General features: G+C 35.9%; 1 non-coding gene across 1 annotated transcript; it reads right to left on the bottom strand.

The window, feature by feature from the left end:
- Positions 1-24,569: 24,569 nt before the first annotated feature.
- Positions 24,570-24,674, bottom strand: LOC118896260. The gene has a single exon (XR_005020166.1). It is a non-coding gene; the product is annotated as a U6 spliceosomal RNA (small nuclear RNA).
- Positions 24,675-24,911: the final 237 nt, after the last annotated feature.

The following is a 24,911-nucleotide window of genomic DNA, read 5'->3' as shown; positions in this document are numbered from 1 at the left end:
AAGATACATTGAAAAATATATGTAGACTTCCACTTCTAATTATGAAGGAGTAATAAGACCCAGGCTTACACTCTCTTGAAAATGTTAGAATATGTGACGAATGTGTTTATAGACCTTAGACAACAACCAGCACAGGTCTGTGATCCCTGAGAAAAGTGAAACAAATAACATGAGCCCTACAGTAGCTCCAGCTCTTTGTCTGGAAGCAACTTTGAGTGGAGGCACAGGAAGAGACAATCCAAGCAGAACATGTTTGGACCTAAAGGTAGCAGGTAAAATTATAAACTTTCTAGAAGAAAATATACAATAAAATCATGACCTGTGGAGAAGCCAAACTTTCTCAGAAGTACACAAAAAAGCAGAAACTATAAAAGAAACTGATTTGGATATTTCATGAGAACTAATATTTCTTACTCTTTGAAAGAAACCATTAAGACAATTTAAAGACAAATGAAAGACTGTAAGAAAATATTCAGAACCTGTGTATCTTACACAGGCTTAAAGAAAGCTTACAACTATCTAAAGAGAAGCCAAGCAACCCAGTAAAAATAAGCAAAATGTTCATACACACACTTCAAAAAAACAATATGCAAAATGTGCTCAACACCCTAAGCCATGAGGAAAATGATAATTAAAACCCAAATGAGATACTTTGGTATCGAAAACTTGTACACAAAAGTTCTTAGAACCTATAGTCCTAATAGTGAAAACTTGTACACAAAAGTTCTTAGAAAACTTGTACACAAAAGTTCTTAGAACCTATAGTCCTAATAGTGAAAAACACTGCCCCAGGGTGGGGTGTAGGGAATGAACATACCCAAATGTCTATCAACCAGTGAAAGGATAAACAAATTGATGTATATTTATATAATGCACACCTGGGGTTCTTCTTAGCTGGAGCATCTGCTTGACATGTACTTTATCCTCATTCTGGGAACCAGCAAGCTAGCCTAGTCATATTCTTCCAATGATAAAAGCAAACATTCAAAAGAGAACCAGAAACATGCAAATCCTCTCGAAACATAAGTTTAGAACCAGCATACTGTCATTTCTGCCTCATCCTGTTGACCAAAGCAAGTCTTATGGCTAAGCTGAGAATCAAAAGGGTGTGAAAGTGGACACTATTCCTTTAAGGGAGGGAAACACAAAGTCACCTGGCAAAGAACAGGGAGGTGCAAAGCATTGGAGTCACTAATATAATATACCAATGGACCTAATATATTTTCTGTGTCATTTTGTTTATAAATCAGTTTGTTTCATTTTTATATCTAAGGACACTATAATGTTGACTTCTACTGTGACTAAAATTATCTACTTTTATTACATTCACTAGATTGTTTTTATTGATGATCTAGAATGCTCTTGATTTTGTATGTCAGACAATTTCATTGATTTGAGGTTTCTATTTTCTCTTACATTTTTGGTATAGACAATACTATTTTCTGTTATTAAAAAGAAACTTCTCTCATTTATTTCCAGTTTCTCTATATGAATCACCTTTTCTTGTACTATTGCTTTGTTTATAATTTTAAGAACAATGATAAATGAAAGCAATACTTTTAAGGTATGCCCTCTTCCCCTATTTTAATTTTAACTTTTTAAAAATAATCCATTAAAATGTTAATATTGGTTTATTCAATATTTAATTCTATTTACCAAAATATTTTGTCAATTTCTGTATACATTATATTTTTGTACTCAAATTGCATATCTCTATATTCATTTTTTTCTCCTTTAATAGTTTTTAGTGAAGGTCTCTGTGTTATAAATGTCTTTACATATTTGAGAATGTCTTTATTTTGCTTTCACTCCTAAAATTACTGAGGCTGGCTACAAAAGTATTTTTTGACAGCCTCACTCCCACCCTGCCTTTGAATTTTAAAATATTGTGGCATTGTTTGCTGGCCTCTATTATTATTAATGAGAAGTCGCTTTCTATCAGTCACATATATTTTTTATTGTAAAGCAATCTTATTTTTTTATAGATAGTAAAATAGTTTCTTTATCTTTGATGATAGAACGTTTCACTACACTGTCTAAGTGAACATTCATTTGTATTTTGTTAATTAAACTGCCTTTGTATTCAGGGCACATTTTCAATCTAAAAAGTAATTACTATCTTCAAATCTGGAAAATTATCTCAAATATCGTTAGTGCATTCTCTTCTTTTGCCAACATTTTGAATGGATTTTGGAATCTTGCAATCTACCCAGGTCTCTTAATTACACTTCATTCTCTATGCAGTATTCTGTGTGAATTTCTCCATTGTATACCTTTTTAATTTTTATTTTTATACAATTGTTAAAGGCTACTGTCCATTTACAGTTATTACACAATTATTGTCTGTATTCCCCGTGTTGTACAATAGATCCTTGGGCCTATCTTACACCCAATAGCTTGTACCTCCCTCTATTGTACATTCTTAGTTCAATAATCTGCCCTCTGACTTCATTTACTATAGAGTATATTCACTTACTCACTTTCCATTTAAGTGACTATATTTCTATATCTAAGATTCCTAACTATTTTAATAGATACCTGACCTTTCCCCACTTATGCCTGATTCTGTTTCATAACACTTTTTTAAAGAAATTTTACCTTTATATTGCTAAACATTCTCAAATGTTTAATATTTTAAACATTTAATATCTCAAACATTTAATATCTCAAAACACTTAATATCTTCAAGATACTTTGCATAAAATAAATTGTATATGGAATAAATAATTATTCAGAGTGTTGATTTTATTGGCTGTCTTAAAAAGCAGGGCTTTATTTTTTTTGTGGAAATGTGTATTGCAGGCTCATTTTGAGCAAAAGATAGTTTTTTGTCACTCCCTCCCTTAATGATCAACTTTAACTGTCCAAATGTTTTGTGATTATCTCTTTCCAGGTCTCTAGTTTCCTGAGTCAGAAACAGCTCTAATAATTATACTTGGGTATTACTGTCCCACGGGGATATGGCAGATCCAATTATAGAACCAGTAGGTGATTGACTCTTTTCCCCCATATCCTGGTATCTCTCTAGGGTCACAGCTTTTGATAAAGGTAGAGCCCTTTCTAGTGGTCAAATCTATTCTTTGAGATTCTTAGAATGTATGGAGAAAGCTGCAACCTAGCCTTTGAATTAAAACATTAAACATGGCCCTATTTCCCAAAATCACACAGAGAAAATTGGTTCATTTTAACCCACAATAGCTAAACTGTGGCAGTTCATTATCTGCTTCTGGACACCGATATCAGCAGGTCTGTAGCTTCAGGACCCACATATAATTCTGTTTCTATTTAGTTTAGGTTCACAGAGATGTTCGTATCTTAGATATGAGCCTAGCTGTGATGTTCTGTTTTACTCTTTTTGTAATATATCCATTATTTCAATACACTTGTAGAAGAAAGGGCCATCAAAGCTTCAGATGATTGTGCCATAATCTATATGAGCAATATTTTTATTTCCTTCATATCTTGTGTGTTAATAACTTCACATGCTTCTGGAGTCAACTGCAGGAGCTTTGGGACATGTTATACAAATAGGAGGAGAAGGGAAAAAAAGGACACTTTGGAAACTATTAGCATATGAGGGTTTTTAAAGTAACCTTTTTGAACAATAAAATACATATATAAAAGTGCATAACAAATAAAAATATAACTCAATGAATTTTCACAAAATTAACACGTAATTAACACACAGGTCAAGAAACAGAATAATACTAACAAATGTAACCCTTCTCATAGCTCAGTCTATTCATTATATCATCCAAAATAACACTAATTTGACTTCTAACACCATGAACTGGTTTTGCTTGCTTTTGAATTTAATAAAAGTGGAATTAAATAGTATGAATTCTTTTTGGTTTAGCTTCTTTCAGTCAACATTGTGTTGTAAGGTGCATCCATTTCTTTGCATATATTTATGGTTTGTTCATTCTCATTACAGTATAAAATTGTCTTATACACATATACCTACAATTTTTTTATCCATTCCATTTTCTATGGAATTTTAGATTTTTCCCGGTTTTTAGGTACATGAACAGTGCCACTAGGGACATTCTTACTCATATCTTTATGTTAATATGGAGGCTTTATGTTGTGTTATACATATAAATATAATTTTGATCATTAAGTACGCAAATATTCAGGTCCAATAAGTAGTGTAAAGAAGTTATCCAAAGCAGTTGTAGCAAATAACATCCCAAACATCAGTGAGCTCCAATTATTCCACATCAGCACCAGTATTTAATACTGTCTGATTTTGTATTTTAGCTACTCAGGTGAATGTAGTAGTATCACACTGTGTGTACACATTTGTGTGTTTTGAGTTTTAACTGATGTAAAATTTACAGTTCTTAAGTGTATAATTCTATGAGCTTTGCGTTTTGATAAACATACATGCCTTTGTAATCATCTTCCGAATCAAGGCATAGAACATATCCATTACCCCAGAAAGTTCCTCCCTACCTTCTCCCCAACAATTTACATCCTCTGAAGCAGCACTTTGAAAAATATTATTTCATAATAGATTAGTTTTACTTATTCCAGAATGTCATTTAAATGGAGGCATAAAGTATATGCTCTCTATTTTAGGTATCTGGGTATCTTTTTGCTCAGCATAATGATTTGAGACTCGTCCACGATGTTGCATATGTCAGTAGTTCATTTATTGTATTGTTCAGTGGTGTTCTATTCATGAATATGTTTTATACATTCTCCATTCACCTGTTTATTGTCATTTGGATTCTCCCTGGCTTAGGGATTATGAATAAGCTGCTGTAAATGATCTTGCACAAGTCATTTTGTGGGCAGATGCTTTCATTTTTTTTTCTTGAATAAGCACCTGGGAGTAGAGTCATTGTATCATAAATAGATGTCTAACTTTGTAATAACTGCAGAACAGTCTTCCAAATAGGTGGTACCACTTTACACCCCCATTATCAATGTATGAGTTCTAGGTGCTCCAAATCCTTGCCAAATCCTTGGTTTTGTCAGTCTTTTTCATTTTAGTCATTCTTCAACATATGAAAATACATGCCATTGTGGTATTAATTTGCATTTCCTTTATGATTAATAATGTTCAGCATTGTTTCACATTCTTTTTAGCCACTCATTAGTTTCATTAAAGTGTCAGCTCAAGCCTTTCCCCTTTTTTAATGGAATTGTTTACCTTTGTATTATTGATTTGTGAAAGTTCTATACATATTCTGTATACAAGGAATTTGTCATATGTAGTAATTGGAAATATTTTCTCCCTTTTACATTTCTTAAGAGTGTCTTTTATGAGTAAAAGTTTTTAGTGTTAGTTCTGATTTTAGTTCTAAATTCCAGTTTATCCTTTTTTATGGTCTATGCCTTTTTATGTATTAATTGCAAAATCCTTGCCTACTCCCATGATCTCCAAGATATTAAGCATTACTGTTCTAACTCTTACATGTAAGTTTATGACATATCTTGATTTGATTTTATATATAGTAGGAGATTATGAGGTTAATATTTTTTCTCTTTATTTATACAGTTACTTTAGCACCATTTGTTGCAAAGACTTTCAAAACCCCATTGAATTCCTAGAATACCTGTGTTACCAATCAATTGTCCTTTTAGATGTATGTTTATTTCTAGCCTCTCTTTTTTGTTTCATTGAACGATATACCTATCCTTAGGCCAGTACTATACTGGCTTGATTATTATAGCCTTATGCTAAACATCTAATATTGATAGTGTGAATTCTCCAGACTTGTTCTTCTATTTCAAGTTTTTTTTCACTACTTTAGGTCCTTTACGTTTCATTAGAATTAACTACCACTGACTGCGGTATCATTAGTTCTGACATAACAAATATTCCTATTTATTCCCTGGGCACAATAAAATGATTGCACTTCCTGGCTTCTAGCAGTTGAGTGGAGTTCTAAATCTAATTCTGATCTATGAATTGAAAGTGGAAGGGATGCTGGTACTTCTGGCCTCAACATTGAATTATCAAGTTGGCACCTTCAAGAGCTACCTTGCTTCCTTCTGACATAGTTACCAACTATAATTCAGGTGATACCATCTCCCCCAGTCTGAGTCCCTAAATGGCTATGACCAGGGACCTTTTGACTTGCACTTGTTAAGGGAGAAACAAACAATCCACAACTTCTTTGCCAACCTCACTGATATCTACCCTCAACACAGATTCCATATATCAATGATTTATAAAAGTCTGGAAAATTATTTCCATCAGCATATGTTCATAGGTTCATTTTTTTTTCACATCCATTGCTTTATTTTCTTTCTCTTTTTTTTTAAATAGATATTTATTGGAGTATAATTGTTTCACAATACTGTGTTAGTTTCTGTTGTACAACAAAGTGAATCAGCCATATGCATACATATATTCCCATATCCCCTCCCTCTTAAGTCTCCCTCCCCCCCTCCCTATCCCGCCCCTCTAGGTCGTCACAAAGCACCGAGCTGATCTCCCTGTGCTATGCAGCAGCTTCCCACTAGCTATCTTGCATTTGGTAGTGTATATACATCGATGCTACTCTCACTTTGCCCCAGCTTCACCTTCCCCGCCCGTGTCCTCAAGTCCACTCTCTATGTCTATATCTTTATTCCTGCCCTGCAACTAGGATCATCAGTACTACCTTTTTTCTTTTTTTAGATTCCATATATATATGCGTTAGCATATGTTATTTTTTTTCTCTTTCTGACCTACTTCACTCTGTATGACAGACTCTAGGTCCATCCACCTCACTATAAATAACTCCATTTCATTTCTTTTTATGGCTGAGTAATATTCCATTGTATGTATGTGCCACATCTTCTTTATGTTCATAGGTTCATTACATTATGTTCATAGGTTCAAATACATTAGACCCTTGAACAACCTGCCGGTTAAGGGTGCCCACCCTCCCCGCAGTCGAAAACCTGCAAATCCGCATGTGAAATAGGTGGCCCTCCACATAAGCGGTTCCACATCCGTGAATTCAACGAATCATGGATTGACCCAGTTCAAACTCCTATTGTTCAAGGGTCAACAGTAAAGCGTTATAATTAAAGTCTCCCTAAATATACATTTCCCTAACCATGTTCTACAAAACATTGGTCCTAGGATATATTTGTAGAAATTCCTCTTAAAAGTATCCAATGTTTTAATAAAATTGATAAACCTGGTATACTCTAGACCTTTCTTAGGGAGCAAAAATACTAAGGACCCAAGGAGACCCTGCAGTTAAAAAGCTAGTTTAACTTTATTTAATAAAACTTATTTGAGTACTGATAAAGAAATCAACCCTTCCATGATAAAACAGAACCACATTTCATAATTTGAGAAATAAAGTTAAAGGTGCGGCACATTAAAAGCTCTGTGATGTTTAACTCAACAGACACTTTAATCTTTTTCAAATATATGCTATTAATGCCCTTTGTAAATATTCTTCTGAAGTTTGCCAGCTGTATCTACAGAGTGCCCTAACCTCCTGTGCTAAGTATCATAAAGTCTTTTCTCACCTACTTGAGCGTCTGGTCCCCTCTCCAGTTGCTGACACTAAGGTGGCTCTCAAAGAGATCCTTTGGTTGCATCTATGTAAAAAGAAAACCTAAACATTGTAAGCATTAAGGAATTAGGTATGAGGGACTCCAAGATTTTGACTATCGACCAGCTTCCTCTCTCCTGAAGATTTTAGTAAAATTTGGAGTTTGCGGTCTGATATTCCACAACAGCAGTAGAACATCCGTTGATTAACCTTTGGAATGACCTTCTGCAGTTTGGGAAACACCTACCAAAAAATCCTGCTGTCCTGAAAGAAAGTCTTAGAACATCCTTTACCTACTGGCCAACCTGACTGGCACAGGTTACCCAACCTCGGCAAAGATTATACAAACCAAAAGTTTGCTTTTACATTTGAAGTCATGACCTCAACCTCTCCTGTGAATTCCTAGGTCTTTGATTTTACCAGACACTTCATAATCTAGTCAAAGATGTGTTTCCATTCTGTAATAAAAGGAAGTTAAAGTAGGCAATAAGTAGAAAGTCTAGGTAAGGGAAGTGTTTTACAGCCAGAAAAAAAGAACAGAATGAAGGAAGAAGAAGGAAATGAAAGGTAATAGAAAGAATAAAAAGGACAATGAATAACCTTGGAGGAAAAATGACCCTTCAATTTTCCCCACCTCAGGACCTCCATATCTTCCACCCTTACAGAGATCCAAACATAAAGTTTCTGAGTTACAACAATCTTGACCTTCAATGCACCAATGATCATGATCTAATTCAGTGAATATCTGTGACACACGTATTACAAGGCTGGAATGGTGCTAGGTCCTGGGACTTTTAAAAAAAGGGCATGAAATAATTTTCAATAAAGTAAGGAAGACAGATAAACATTAACTGATGTTCCCCAACCCTGGTATCTATGGTGCTAGTGGAGTCATATAAAGTGGAATATGTCAGATCCCTCTGTTTCATTCCTTCATGTTCTGCCACAAATCTAGACCTTTCTCAGAGGCTTTCAGAAAATTTAGTGTGTCTCAATAATTTTACTATTACTCATCTCATGTTCTTCTGCTTCAACCATCTGGTACCAGCGTTCTGAATGAGAGTGTGGATCGTTTGCCCAGGTGTTGTTTCCAAGTGGCCCTCAAAGTTGCAGGTGTGTGAGGTGCCAGACAAAATGGCATTCATCATTGCACAGAAATGGGGAGAATTCTCTCTTCCTTGTCTTTGTACCATACGGTCACCTACATCCTGAAGCAAAACTTGTCACTCAAAGTCTAGGCTACCACACCCACCCCAGCCTCCATCTCCAATCATGAAAACTGGCATTGCTCTTTTCTCTGCAGTACTTAGTGCTAGTCACTGGAATTGGGTAGACAATAAATGCCATGATTTTGTTTTTTGTTTTTACAGATTCCAGATACGGAATACAGGTATGTCCTCTCCAAGCTCTAGTTCTCTAGTGTATCTGCTCATGCAAATGATGACTAGATGAGTTGGCCCTCACCATCCTCATCAGATACTATAAATCTCTGAATTTCTATTTAACCTTAGCTAGAATGACTACCAATAAATAAATAAATAAAGGGCAGAGGTACAGAAGCCATTCTTATCCTACCTGGAGACCTGGAGATACATGTATATCTGAAGATAAGTATGTAAGTACCAATATAAATGCAGGCTCTCCTATCTGCTACATGTAGCTCAATGTTATTGGAAATATGGAATAAGTTGGGAGGTGAGGGGTAATCCCGGACTGTCTTGCGATTACAATCTTCCTTATGTTTTCAAGTGACCACTGTGAGGATGGGTGCACCACAGGTAAAGGAGATCTGGGTACCAACACACAACAGTAAGATTTATAGACATCTTTCATCACAATAGATATAGATCTGATTCATCAGTGTGAATGACAGTATTTCATTATGTGAATTAACCATAATGATTATCCCCAATGATGAACATTTCAATTGTTTCTATATTTTACTATAATAAAAATATTAATAAATATAATCAACAACAATAAATATTTTTAAGCATTGGATCCATTTTCCTCAGTGTAAATCATTAGAGATAGGATAGCTGATTTAAAGGTTATGAGTATAATTACATTTATATACATATTGCTAAGCTACTTTGTCCATATTTTTATTTACATTTCAATGTAACAAACTTTCAAAGATAGGATTAATTCTCTTATGTCGAGATACAGTCTCATTATCACAATATCGTTTTACAAGGTAATTACGAACTTGCTTTTGGAGAATATCACACTATAAATATTCAAACTTTAAACTTTATTGAAACTTTTAGAATGAACTCTCTTTAACCTCATGAACAAAAATACAAAGCCATTTTGAGAAAATCATTGAAAATCTGGATTAAAATATCAATATTTCCACTGTAACATAGGGTTTTAACCTAATAAAATATAATGAACTTAATTAGCAACTTGCCCTTTTTAATTTGAAGATGCTTTATTTTCACGTGTCCCTTTGACCTAGTACAATCATCAGCTACATGACCATGACCCTGTGGCTTTGCTGCCCTGCAGAGTAGTATAAAATGCTGACATTGATATTATTAAATAAATATGCCCTTGTGTATAGGTAAACATACAAAATACAATTTATGTGCATTTTCATGCGCAACTTAACCCAGTTAAAATCGCTTTGCTCCACTAGGACTAAAGCTCATGAAGTTAATGCTCTGGGCAGTGGCAAAGGGGCTAGGAATTGGCACAGATTCCTCCAGGACAGAACTCCAAACCCCTGCCTGTCCTGCGTGTGCCATTAGCCCTCTGGCTAAGTGAAATCCCAACTGAAGAAAGCTTCCGAATCAAGGTAGGGAGTCTAACTTCCAAGCCCAGCAGAGTTAACAGTTAGTGCCACTCAGTTTGCAAATGTGACAATAATGACTTATTCATGCAATGTATTTTATGCACTTGTTAAATGCATCAATTTTATAATTCTAACTTTCATGAAGTATATAGGGCAGTTATTATTACTCCCATGTTGACGTGTTTTTAGTAATCAAGCATGTCTCACTTATTCTTCTGTCTCCTTTGTTAGTCTTTACTTCTTTGCTGCACAGCCTGTCTATAAGAAGTCAGTTCGGCAAACATTTACTGCTACTGGGGTTCTAGTATTATAAGACATGACCCCACAGAAGAAGGAGCTAAAGTCCAACAAGGGAGGCAGACAGTTGAGCCTGTGATAGAAGTGTGTGGAGGGTGTGTTTCAAAGCAGTGGCGCTTTATCCATATGTAATGGAGCCATGAAGACGTTACTCTTTGGAGGATATAACATATGAGTTCCTTAAGAGTGAGATGGAGTTTGTCAGTCAGAGTGTGGGAGGTTTTTGAGACAGCACAAACAATGGGGGCCAAGGCATGAAAACATGAAATAGGAGTAAGAGGAGTCCAAGCATTCTGATAACAAATGTGAAGTGTAAGACTAAAGAGACTTAAACTGAGGCTGGGGTTTTGGTTGGTCTGAGGCCTTTGAGGGGTGTGTGTGACGTGGACGGTTTCTAAGCCCCAAGTGCTACTGTTACTTGTATTGTATAAAAGATCATGTGAACTGTAGTTATGGACAACAAACAGGAGTATAAAACCTTAGTGCAGATAAACTACTGTAATCAGATCCTCATAAAAGTTAAACCTAGATGTTTTAAGAATCCAAACAAGGGCTGTGGCAGTAGGGCCAGACATTAGGGGTCAATTTGAGAAGTGTTTACAAGGTAAATATAAAAAGACTAAATTAGATGGTATCAGGTAGAGATAACAGGAAGAGGGTATGTGAGGGAGCTATAAGCACATTGAAAATAAAACTCGGAAAGTCTGTGTTCCTCCCACTTCCACACAGCCATCTGCAGAACATGTCAGTGTCTTGCAGGCCTTAATCTGCTCTGCACTCCTTCTCCTCAGATACTGGATTATAAGTGAAGCTGCCAACTGGACCTCAGCCTCAAAATAGCCAATATCCCCTTCAAATGTTCTTTCTCTCTGTCCTGGCTGGGGCACCTTCATCTTCTCAGTCTAAACGTTAAAATCCTGAGTCTCTTAATTGTTTTTACTAGAAGAATGAGAGAATGGAAATAATCGAGGCCCAGGATTTTAAATTTAATTGAGCACCAAGATCCAGAGACTCTATTTCTTAAATATGTCTTAACTTTATCTTCTTATATTGACTTCCACTCTTAGAGCCTTGGTTCAAACTACTTAGACTATCATAACTGTCTCCTAATTTGTCTTCTTACCTACCTTTTGTCCCTTCTAGTCAATCCTCCAAATTGTTGCTGGAACGTTATTTCTAAAATTTAACTATGACTTGTCACGCTTGTGCTAAAACCCTTGAATCTCCTCCTAACACTCACATACCTAAAACACTGTGTTCTCATCCCAAAATCTAACGGGTCCTAACTCTTTAAAATGGTATGTAAGTTTCTTGGTAATCTAACTACCACATGAATCTGCTATCTCACACTCCTCTGAAATCGGTGAATCACACAAGAGTAATCCAAAATACACCTGGGTCTCTCATACCTTTCACGCAATAGCCAAGCTCCACAGTGAATACGCTGCTCATTTTGTCCCTTAAGTCCTCCGCCATCCTTTGATTTTCTGATAAGCTCCTGATGTCTCCTTTCTGCATTTAGTTTACGCATTCCTTTTCTGTGATACTCTCTCATATTCTCTCACCCTTCATGCGACACAGAACACATTCAATCATATACTCTGTAGCATCCTTCAGATCCTTTTATTGCAGCATGCACGGGAGGGGATTACAATGATCATTTATATGTGTGTCTCTGCTAGACGATGAACTCTCTACAGTGAGAGCTATGTCTTCTTCACCTTTGAAGCAACATCACCTGGAAGAGGGCCTGTCTCATACATAACACTTAAAAACTATTAGTTGAACGAGTGATTACACAACTAACAATTGTATATACAATTGCTCCTGATATGATTTGCAAGGCAATGTTAAACATACCATTTTAAAGGGGGCATCTACATTATTTTGGTCTGTAATGACTGTGATGTTGAACAAATGACAAAATATTTTATTTCTTTTAAAGGATCATTTTGTAAAATCACCCCCTCTGACAGACCACTTATATTTCTAGGAATCTGAGAGCTGAGACTTTATAAATGAATTAAGCCTCTATCCAGGGTTTCATCATCTACAATCCCAGCAAGAAAACACAACTTATAAATGTATATATATATTTTTAAAATCTCACTGTTATGTATTTTAAGAAACTTCCTTTACAGGAACTTCACAATGAATTTGAACCATAAAAATAGAGGTAGTTTGACTGCTACCAAAAATCTAGGTCCATAAAATCTAGGTAGTTTGGTTGCCATTTTCACTGGCTGGGGGAATAATTACGCAAATCTAGTCTCAAGAAAAGCTCTGCACATCTCTTAGCTCTGTAAGCTCAATATAAAAGCCAGCCTTGGGTTATATATAAAAGTAGCATGCACACATACAGAAACATATATTAATACACACATGTTCAGAAAAGTAAAAAAAGTTTAAGTGTAAAGCTCATTGAGAGGAGAAAAGAGCTTCAGGAGAGACTCGGTAATTGTTTCTCTGATTCAGAAAAAAGGACGCTATTCTTGGTGACTATTACAGAATGTGAAGTCAATTTTCCAACCTGCATTTACTCTACATTAACATTTCTGCATATTTTAAAGACATATTTTTGAATGTTTCCATGTTTTCTTGTTTTTAACCACTAGGATTTTTAGGGTTGTCACTTTCAACAAATGCCTCTTCGATTTCACCCTTATCTATGTTATATCTTATATCTGAATGTGGCAAACAAGTCAAAGAAATAGTAATTAAGCTTGTGCTGATAAGCTCTTTGACGAGTGAGCTATAAATCTGCCTATCATCTGAAATAAAAAGAATGTCCATGACTTAAGGGCAGCCATAGAATTTATATTAATAGTCTTCTTAGAAACATGATTATTGATACTTCGGGCAATGCAGATGTCTTAGATTGTTTATATTAAAGTTCTGATGTATAGTTCCACCTGCCCATATATTTTATCTGTTTCAGGTATAACAAATATACCCACCAATATTAACATTTGGCTGAATAATTTAAGTTGTAATTTACCCTATTTTGTTTCTGTAACATCGTCCTAAGTCATCGTTTTCTCCCTGGGCATCACAGCAACCTCATTTCTCTCCGCCTGGTACTTGCAGACAGGCGTTTGCAGGCTTTATGGCTCGTTTCCTTCCTATTACCATTTGATTTGTATCTTTTTTCTTAATCTTCACTCATTTCTGTGTATCTTTTCCCATTTGAGGTGCAATTCTAGAATTTTGAGCTTTTAAATCTTCCCAGTGTGCATATCCAATCTTAAACTGAGTCTGTCCTGGTTTTGAAATCCTCACTCAATGAAGAAGCCACACCGATTATTCTTTTAAGTCCTAATTATTTTTAATCTCTTTTCCTCATCAATTTTCTTTCATATTCTCCATTTATGGTAATAAAAACATCTCAGAACAACACTCTTTATTTTGTCTCTTTTTCCTCTGGATTCTCTGGACTATTCTTGGTGAATAATGAGACAGTGTCTCTGTGTCTCTCTCCCGGTGTCAGCCCCACCTTTTTCCCTTTCACTTTCACAGTTTCTTACAGTCTATTTGAACACATTATTTTCAGTAGATTTTCATTTCTCTGGGATAATTCCATGAGAAATTCCAGAATATCTCATATATAATGAATATACATCATTCAGATATTAATTAAACTAAAGTAACCACAGGTTTTCTTAACTGGGATCCACACAAAGAGATACCTGAATCAACATTGTCGACTGTAATAACAACGCACAAGGTGAGAGCTGTGAGTTTCAGTCTTATTCGGGGACTTACTGAGGACTATAGCCCTGGAGACAACCTCTCAGATAGCCATGAGGAACTGCTCCCAAGAGGTGGACGGAAGTCAGGATATATATGATTTTGGTGAAGGGGTACGTGCACTCAAGCACACATCTGTGTGGAAGGTTACTGACAGTCACAAGGAACAGATACACCAGTTAATGATTTTAGAGCTTTCTAAGCAGAAGAAGATGCAAGAATCCAAGTTTGTAAAATACTTCCCCTGAAATATTTCTAACTAATTAGGGGCTGTTTTGCCTCTTTTCCCAGAGCACAAAGTGCCTCATCCTGATTTTTGCCCTGAATTCCTGTCAGACTGTATTGTAGGTCAGTGACTGCAATGGCTCATGACTTGATTCTTGTAGAACTGGATGGTGGGCAACATTTTTTATTTTACAATATTATTATTCACAAACATTATTGGAATTCAGAATGAAAATTTTAAAATACGTAATTTTATATGTATTTTAAAATCAATTTTGTAAATACTCCTTAAAATAAATTTTCAAGTTTGAAAATATTATATTACAATCTTGACTTTAAAAGGCTTGCTAATAAAATGCACATTTTCTATGAAAGCTGTATCATCTTTTTCACCATCTTTATATAATGTGCTGAATTTTATACAACAAAATGATGTATTAGACTCAATTCGATATGGGAAACTAAGATGGTTCTATTCTTGGAAGGACTGGTGTTTTCTTCAAGTTTATAGGTATCAATGTCTCAGCTTGAACACTTCAGTTGCGTCACATTCTGACAGTGTTAAGGACTCAGATTTTCCTTGACCACGGAGTTAAATTTCTAAACTGAATGATTCACTAGATGCTTCTTTGCGAGGTTTTATGAAGTATTTTGGAACATTAAGATTCACAGTGAAAATTTTTTACTGACCTGGGTACATCATTTGCCAAGGGCACCTCCCCCTCAACTGGTTCTTCCTGTAAAAAGACAAAATAGCTCTTTACAACAAAGTTGCCCTTATAACGAATGGCATACTCCCAAGTCAATTAAATAAAAAGGAAGAGGAGCAGGAAAAGAAAGTGCATTTCTTATAAGCTCATTGATTTCTTCTTTGGGGTCTTATTTTATTTAGCATTCAGATTCATCTCTTTGTTGTATCTAATTCTTTAAACCCCTGAGTAGACGTTCCCTTAACTAAAACCAAATGCACTTATCTAATTTTGCTCTAAATTGTAGAGTGGAAATAAATACAAGTTGTAGACACTAAGCTTTTATTAATTAAACAGATTTTTGGAGGGGAGGGAAGGAGGGATGGTGGAAATGGTGCCCAGTGAATACCAGCTGTCATCACTAAAGAGATTGCTAACTGTCCGCAAACTAATTTCATAGAGTGTATTACATAAATAAAGTTTCCTTGGTCTATGTTTGGGGAGGACAGGTATATTGGCTTGATCACCTCAGGAATGCTGAATGAGCCTAGTTAAATGTAAAAGAGACATATATGTATCAAAATCTGAATTTATGAATGAGTAGGAAAAATATAACTGTCAAGTGAGTCAGATATTCATATCAGAAGAGCCATTTTCAGTTTCTTATTTAAGAAAAACTATGAAAACTCAAATAATTAGATTATTTGATAAGCCAGAAACTGGCCTAAGAGATTTGGCCTAACAAATGTAACGTTAATGCTCAGTTACCTTAAGGTCTGATGGTCTGATGTCTCTACATGTACTGGAGAAATATATCATTAAATATATAATGAGACTGGATATTTGCACCAGCGTTTCAATGTATTCTTACTCTTGGAAAATACTAGGAAAGACTTTGAGAAAATACTACCATGACCATGACCACCAGCTCCTCATCCACCCTACCCTGGTTTCTTTGTTTGTGTGTGTGTGTTTTAATTCATTTCACTTTAATGGGCCTCTTATTAGTATAAAAATTTGTAATATAATAATGCCAAATTTCTTTGCGCTTTTAAAGGAGAAGTTACTTTTCTGTAAAGTGTTAATATCCTTCCTTATGTGTTAGTGCTCTTCTCTCTCTCTCTCTCTCTTTATATATCTAACTTGATCCATCATATGTTATAGCTTAACTCTCAGAAATGTGGGGTATCTTGCCTGTGTCAGTTCTCTAACAATGAAAATGTTATTTTAAAAATAAGATTGGATCATTATACTGTTAACAATGACACCCTCATATGTCCCTAGAGGTTAACGACAGAATTAGAAAACTCTCCTGCTCGAGACGACTTGCTAGTGGGAAGTCTCTCTCATGGGTGAGGCAAGAGCTAAGTTTTCTCAAGAGTTTGTTCCACCACCAGGAAACCTGGACTCTTACATCAACTCAAGGTCTGTTTTGGGAACTGCATAAGGATCTCATATCCTTGTGAAGGGAAAGGTCTCTTTTTCCTTCTCACTCTGGATAAAGTCACAGGAAAATTTAAGGCTCATTTTTCTTCTCTGGATATTAAATGGTGAAATTTTTAAAATGATGATTAAATGAGAAAAGTAATATATCTATTTTTTTATTTTGCCTAAGTATGTATTGGGAGGTAGAATAATTAAGCTATATAAATCTCCTTAGATGAGCCAAATTAAATATTTTTAAATAAAAAGTATATTTCATATTAAAATACTAGGAAATTAGTAGAAATCTTTATTTATACTTTCTAATATATGTCAGACTTCATTCTCAATGTTTTTCCCAGATATTATAGAAATGGAATGAAATATCTTATGCCTGATAGTCAAATACAAATGCATAAAATGTGAAAATCACATATATCTACAAACTGTACATACATTTTCTGCCTAAGGAAAAATTAAAATAAATTGTGTGGGATTTTGTGAGGGTTGGGAATGGAGTGGGAGGTGAAATCCCGTTATCTCCCATGTTCACTATTATTTGCAATGCTAAAGAGTAGCATTGCCACTAGAGGGCAGTGTTTGACTGAAAAATCAAAGAAAAATACCCATACAATTCCTTGCAGACAGAAAAGTTATTAACAACAGTATACAGTTATCTTGTCAGTAAACCACTTGAGCTTCACCTCTGACCTTAATTTTACTTTGTTTTTGTGAGTTTTGTTTGATGCCCATAGCATCCAGTGATCCAAAGATATGGTCCCCATCAGACTCCTGTGAGGTTACTAAGCAGGTATGTTTTGTTTAGGCAGCCCCATTCTTCTACTCTAAAACTGTACTTCTGACTTGGCACTTCTTGCCTTTGACAGTCAGTTAAGTTCAATCAAGAAATAATGCCTCAGGTTGCTACCACAAGCCCTACACTTTAAGCTTTTCTCGTATATATATGAATGAGGTACGGTCCTTCTTCTCCAGGCAACAGTGTGCTTTATGCTGCCCACAAACCACTTAGGACCTCCTGTGATTGTCCCACAAATCCCACTTTGATCCTATTATTGTCCATTTCTTTCACACAAAACCCATGTTTTCTAAGCTCATAGTTTATTTATTCCTAGGAAATTGGTATGCTTACAGATGATTTTAACAGCAAGGACTAAAGTGAAAATAAAGTAATATTTGCTGCTTCTTAAAATGCACTTTCATGTTAGAATTCACTCCTGTTAATTAATAATAATAATATTCATTTAATATTAGCATTCATATTTCATTTGATTATTTCTCTTTAGCTAATATTTATAAATGTTTTCCATATGGCTAGCATTGTAAGTGTAAGGTGACCCTGAACTTAATCCTATGATATAAGTACTACAATTATTTCCAATTTACAGCTGAAATTAGGGCTAAGGGTGTATTTTTAAACATTTAGCCAGTTAAGAACTATGAGGTACTAGGCTTTGGCTTATTTGAGATCACTGTGCACATAAGTGGCAGAACTAGTTTTCCTGACCCTAGAGTTAGGAATACACACCTCTCAGGTTTTCTATAAATGCCAACTTAAGTCATCTAAATTGAAGCCCATGGTGACCTCTGACATGCTAAGCAGATATTAGGTTTATTAATATTTAAACGTAAAGTCCTATCGTTATATTCTTATTCTTACTAGATCAATTAATTCATTCATCAAATATGTAACATACTGCTAGGATTTGAGGGTACAAAAATGACTAAGACTTAACTCCTCAAGGCGTGTTAATAACACATAGAAACTGATTGTGGAGATTGTCTTTTTTGTGATAATCTTAACTCGAGATAAAACGGAATAACAGTTACACACTTCAGATGTCTCATATACACAAGGGCTGATTTGAGGGCAGAAGCTGTACTGAACGCAGACATGCTGCTTTCTGGCTGGAAATCAAAAGCCCACACAAAACAGCCCTCTTTTCTGATGACAGGAAGAGAGTAAGTAGTCCCAGCTAGAAGTGTAAATTAAAACAACAGGAAATCACTATAGACATATTAAAATGGCTAAAATAAAATATAGTTACAACACCAAATACTGGCAAGGATGTGGAGAGAGTGGCTCTCTCATAATTACTGGTGGGAATGCAAAATGGTACAGCCGCTCTGGAAGTCAGTTTAGTACTTTCTTAAATTAAGCATGCAGCTGCCATATGACCCAGCAATTGCACTCCTGGGTACTTATCACAGAGGATTGAACACTTATGTGCATACAAGAACCTATACACAAATGTCTACAGAAACTTTATTATTAATAGCCCCCAAATGGCAACAATTCAGATGTCTTCAGTAGGTAAGTGGTTCAACAAACTCACATACGACTTAGCAACAAAAGGGTACAAAATATTGATACATGCAACAATCTGGATGAATCTCCAAGAAGATGCTCCGTGAAAAAAATCCATTCACAAAAGATTAAATACAGTATTATTCCATCTATATAGCATTCTTGAAATAACAAGTTATAGAAATGAAGGCCAGATTACTGGTTGCCAGGGGTTAACAAGGGGACCAGGAGATGGGGAGGGAGTGGATGAGAGGAAAGTGGATGTGACTATAAAAGGGCAACATAAAGGATACTTGTAGTGATGGAACGTTCTGTATCTTGACTACACCGATGTTGCACAACACTGGTCGTGATACTGTACTACAGTTCTGCAAGATGTTACCATTAGGTGAAACTAGGTAAGGGATACATGGGATCTCCCTGAATTATTTCTTACAACTGCATACAAATCTTTATTTTCTATCGGAAAATAAAAAGGGTAATTAAAAATAAAAACTTAGGGCTTCCCTGGTGGCACAGTGGTTAAGAATCTGCCTGCCAATGCAGGGGACACGAGTTCAAGCCCTGGTCTGGGAAGATCCCACATGCCGCGGAGCAACTAAGCCCACGTGCCACAACTACTGAAGCCTGCATGCTTACAGCGCATGCTCTGCAACAAGAGAAGCCATCACAATGAGAAGCCCGCGCACTGCAACAAAGAGTAGCCCCCGCTCGCCACAACTAAAGAAAGCTCGCGCACAGCAACAAAGACCCAACGCAGCCAAAAATAAATAAATAAATAAATAATCTAGCTTAAAAAAATAATAAAAATTTAAAAATTAAAAATTAACTAACTGATCTGGGTATTTCCTACCAGAACCCTCTCTCTTGGGCAAGAGAAATTCACATCATGTAGAAAATAACAAGGAACATCTCAGCAAAGGAAAAGACGAAGGCAAGAATTGAAGGGAAAGCTGTGGAAGGGGCAGTTCCTGGGGAACAGAAAAAGAAATCATTGTAAATCAGGAAGGAGATGTGTTATCAAGATGACAGACGTTTCCAGACTAGATCACCCCTCCTTCTGGTCTGCAGGAGACCAGACTTCAGAAGGGAATAGTGTCCTGAGGCCCACAGGGAAGCTCAGGACAAAGCACTGGGATTGAGGTTCTGAGAAGATCCCTGAGCCTAAGTAGGAAACAGAGAAGAACCAGCCAAAGCTTCCAAAGGACTATTCTTGACTGCACAATGAGCACAAGCATGTCAGCAAGTACTGGTGGTACCAACAAGCAAAAGAAATTCCAAGTATCTTCTGGACGCTATGAAGATCCCAGATCCACTGCACACGTGTTGGGTGGGGAGGGAAATAAGGAGAGGGAAACTGGATTTTCTACACAAACCAAATTGACGGGAACTAAGAACGTGATTTCAATTTATTTTAGAAAAATAAAGCAAGTTAGTATTTTGTTGTTGCTGTTGAAGCTGTTGTTATCCTCCAGAAACATGGAGTAAAATTCATATCTGCCAGCAGATGTCCCAAGATCTTTTCTTACTGATGTACTGCACAAGGGAAGATTTGGATTTACATAATTTCAAGAATCGTATCTTCTTTATATTATCAGGAGTAAATAGCCTGTATCGCTTTGACAAAATGACTAGAGTTTTCAAAGCTAGGATTTCCTTTCTCAATTTTGATGATCCCAAGTTGAATATTTTTACATTCTAGAAAGAGTGAGGGTTTCTATTTATTATGTGCTTTCCTTTGAATGCCTTTGTATAGCCTGGAATGATCATAGGCTTATTAGAAATGGGGCTGCGCCTAAGATAATTAGTTAGACAAACAGAAGGATTAAAGGAAATCTATATGCAGGTAATGGGGATCCAAACTATTATACTTTTCAGAGATGAATAAGCTTTATGTAGATACTAAACCATTTCTTACTATATTAGTAATTTAATTCAATATATTTTAATATTAAACCTCTATAAAATGTTAACAGAATAAAGTTATCCTGTTATGTTTTGAGGTACAAGTGAACACTTTCTGTGGCTTTTATGATGAAACTTATTTTCCCTTTGAAGTTGAAATTACTCCCAAATTACTCCCAACTGGTGGGCACTTTTTCCCACATGGAGGACAAGAAATTCACTTATTATTCTGGGTTCCTTGGCAACCAGACTTACCTATTTTAGACTTACTTTGAGAATTGGTAGTGGGCGAATACTGTCCCTCCACAATTCATGTCTACTCATGACCTAGATCATACTAGATTAGTGTAGGTCCTAAATCCAATGACTGGTGTCCCTATAAGGAAAGCCAAGGAATACACAAAGCCACATAGGAAGAAGGCCATGTAAAGACAGAGGCAGGGATTAAAGTGGTGCAGGTACAGCCAAGGAACACCAAGGATTGTCAGCAACCACCAGAAGCCAGGAAGAGGTAAGGAAGGAATCTTTCCGAGAACTTGCAGAGGGAGTGTCACCCTGATGGCACCTTGATTTCAAACTTCTAGCTCCCAGAACCTATAGAATATTTTACTGTTGTTTTATGTCACCCAGTTTGTGGAAATTTATTAAGACAGCCCTAGGAAACTAATAAACAATCAATCCTCAACTCCTTTTACTGGGGGAGAAAATGTTTGGATGTTTGGTTTGAATCAGGATATTCACTTCTGTTCTCCATGGAGCAGGTTGACTTATGGTGCTTTGAGGAACAGCCAAGTGGTTCTCCAACTGCTTTTTCAGCTAACTGGGAGAGAAGCTGTTAAACTAGTTGAATGTATTCTTAAATCATTCAGTGCCCTTCTTGTTAAAAAGAAAAATTGGTTTCCTCAACTCTGAACCACAGCTAGCAGGAATTGCTGTAGATTAGGAAGACCGTGGTAGCAGAAAAAGAGACAATCAGCTGAGAACCTGACGAAGAGGAAGCATCAAATCTAACTACAGCTTATTTTCTAGCTGTGTTTCCACCTAGCTCATTTGTGAAATTAGTAATTCTGGCATTTAAAAAATATTTTGGTATTATTTCTATATTTATTTATATGATGCAGTTTTCTCATCTCTTTGTGGGAGGGGTAAAAAGGAAACTGTCAATGTATGGTAATATTTGTTTTTACCAAGAATGACAGGATTTTACGGACATTACCATTATATTCTAAGAATATTTTAAAAATATAAATGGGATGACCATAGGAATGGAGCTCAAAGGGAGATTTGGGGAAAAGGTGGAAATAAAACTGGAATTAAGAGGGCTTTTTCATTCTTATTTATTTACTTATTTATGTATTTATTTATTTTTGGTTTGTTTATAAGATCAATTTATCTTTACTGAAAACAAAGTAGCCAATTGGATATCCTCGGCCATAACCCTTAAGAAAACTGAGCCTGGCACATAAGACTGGTTCTCTAGTAGAAGAGCCAGGGGAACATCATAGTAATTCTGCTCAACCCTGCTAGGTCCCTCCTAAGTGGAAATGGCAGACATTTCTCAGCTGGTGGGTACCATCTCTTGGTGGAGAGGACAGTGGAGAAGGAAACAGGGTTTCCTGGCCCCCTTCATCACCGCCTTTCCTAATTGCTGCCCACAGGCTGCTCCTCAGGCTGGGGGCTTAACACCTCACCAGACTGCCATGGAAGGACACAGTATCTGCATAGATGGAGAAAATGTTTTCTTGTAGATCTGCTCTAATTGTGAGATTTTTGCAATCATTTTTCAAGATTTCTGACATGTCTCATTACGTAACTTATTGCTGGCCTCCAAAACATCAATTCATTAAAAAACCTCAAAGAAAAGAAGAACATAAATTATTGAACTTAGCATTATAACAGTTTGCACAGCTAAGGAATTAAACATTTATTGATTTTGTTAGAGTAAGCTTTCAGATTCATATTTCACAAATGACAAAGAGTTTAAAGCTTATCCCTTGAAGAACAGGGTGTACTTTGACAGTGTTGTAATGTTAAAAATTTATTGGAATAATATTCTTTTCTATGACTTTACAAATCGTGGTTTACACTTTCAAAATTGGAACAGGTAACAGAAAACAGTCCACCCAGTCACCTTCGCAATTCATCTGCCCCTGTTCTTTCTCTCATCCATTACAAAACGTTTGTTTTCCAAGGATCAATACGTTCCAAAGAATCTCAAGGAAAAATAAGTCGCTTAGAAGGGTATTAGTCATGGCATAAAGTAGCAGAGCTTGTATCGTAGATATCATTATTTTTCTGAGGTCCATCAGCCAGGTCTGTGAGTAGATGTATGCTTGTGTGTGTGTGTGTGTGTGTGTGTGTGTGTGTGTGTGTTCATGTGTGTTTCTGTGCATGCATTCGTGTGAGTGCAAAGGAGAGAGAGAATAAGAAAAATTCATTTGCATGAAGAAGGGAATATAAAATATAAATTAGGCACTTCATTTAATTTTTTATTACATTTCTTATTGACTCTCTTCTTCCATTAGGGTCCAAACTCCATGGAGAGAGGACTCAATCTGTCTGTCACTGCTGTAGGCTCAGTGAATAGAACAGTACCGGTCACTCAAAGCCCATAGTTTACCTTAGTGTTCACTCCTTTTTAAAAAAAATTTTTTATTAGCGTATAGTTGATTTACAATGTTGTGTTAGTTTCAGGTGTACAGCAAAGTGAATCAGTTATATGTATACATATATCCACTCTTTTTTAGATTCTTTTCCCATATAGGTCATTACAGAGTATTGAGTTAGGTTCCCTGTGCTATACAGTAGGTCCTTATTAGTTATCTATTTTATATATAGTAGTGTGTATATGTCAATCCCAATCTCCCAATTTATCCCTCCCCCGCTTTCTCCCTTGGTAACCATAAGTTTGTTTTCTACATCTGTGACTCTATTTCTATTTTGTAAACAAGTTAATTTGTACCATCTTGGTGTTATATGTTTTATGGGTTTTGATAATTGTAATGACATGTTTTCATAGAGAATAGTTTCACTGCCTTAAAAATCCTCTGTGCTCCACCTACTTATCCCTCCCTTTCCTCTAGCCCCTGGCAACCACTGATCTTTTTTTTAACTGGCTCCATAGTTCTGCCTTTTCTAGAATGTCTTATACCAGGATTCATACAGTATGTAGCCTTTCAGATTGGCTTCTTTCACTTAGTAATATGCATTTAAGTTTCTTCCATGTCTTGTCATGGCTTGATAGCTCACTGAATAATATTCCATTGTCTGGATGGACCACAGTTTATCCATTTACCTACTGAAGTTCTATGAATAGAACTGTTATAAATATCCATGTGCAGGTTTCTGCGTGGACACAGGCTTTCCACTCATTTGGGTAAATACCAAGGAATGTGATTGCTGGATCTTATGGTGGGAATATGTTTATTTTTATAAGAAACTGCCAAACAGTCTTCCAAGGTGCTTGTACCATTTTGTGTTCCCACCAGCATGATGTTGTATTTTCTCTGTTGCTCCACATTCTTGCCAGCATTTGATGTTGCCAATGTTTGGAATTTTAGTTATTCTAACGCATGTATAGTGGAAACAATTTCATATTTTAAAATTTGCAATTCTCTAATGATGTATGATTTATCTTTTCATATGCTTATTGGAAAAATATGAAATGTATCACAAACTTATGTCATCCTTGCACAGAGGACATGCTTATCTTCTCTGTATGATTCCAATTTTGGTCTATGTGCTTCCAAAGTGAGCACTGTCCTTTCTTTTGTTTCCCAAGGTGAAGGATGTAATGGCTAAAACAAACATGTAACCATGAGATAAATTGGAGTATGCCATTGACTGAAGAGTCATGTTTATTTCTATAAAATATAAATGAGATGAGACCTGTGAATGGAGAAGGAGCAAGAGACATCTAGAAATGCAGAAGAGAAAAAAGCAGTAGGAAGAAGGTATACTTTCAGACAGAGCCACAAAGGCACCCTAGGTTCAAT

This window comes from Balaenoptera musculus, chromosome 5 (assembly GCF_009873245.2).
Source record: "Balaenoptera musculus isolate JJ_BM4_2016_0621 chromosome 5, mBalMus1.pri.v3, whole genome shotgun sequence".
NCBI lineage: Eukaryota > Metazoa > Chordata > Mammalia > Artiodactyla > Balaenopteridae > Balaenoptera > Balaenoptera musculus.
Note: the sequence above shows the minus strand (reverse complement) of the source record. Positions and strands in the feature narration are given on the sequence as shown.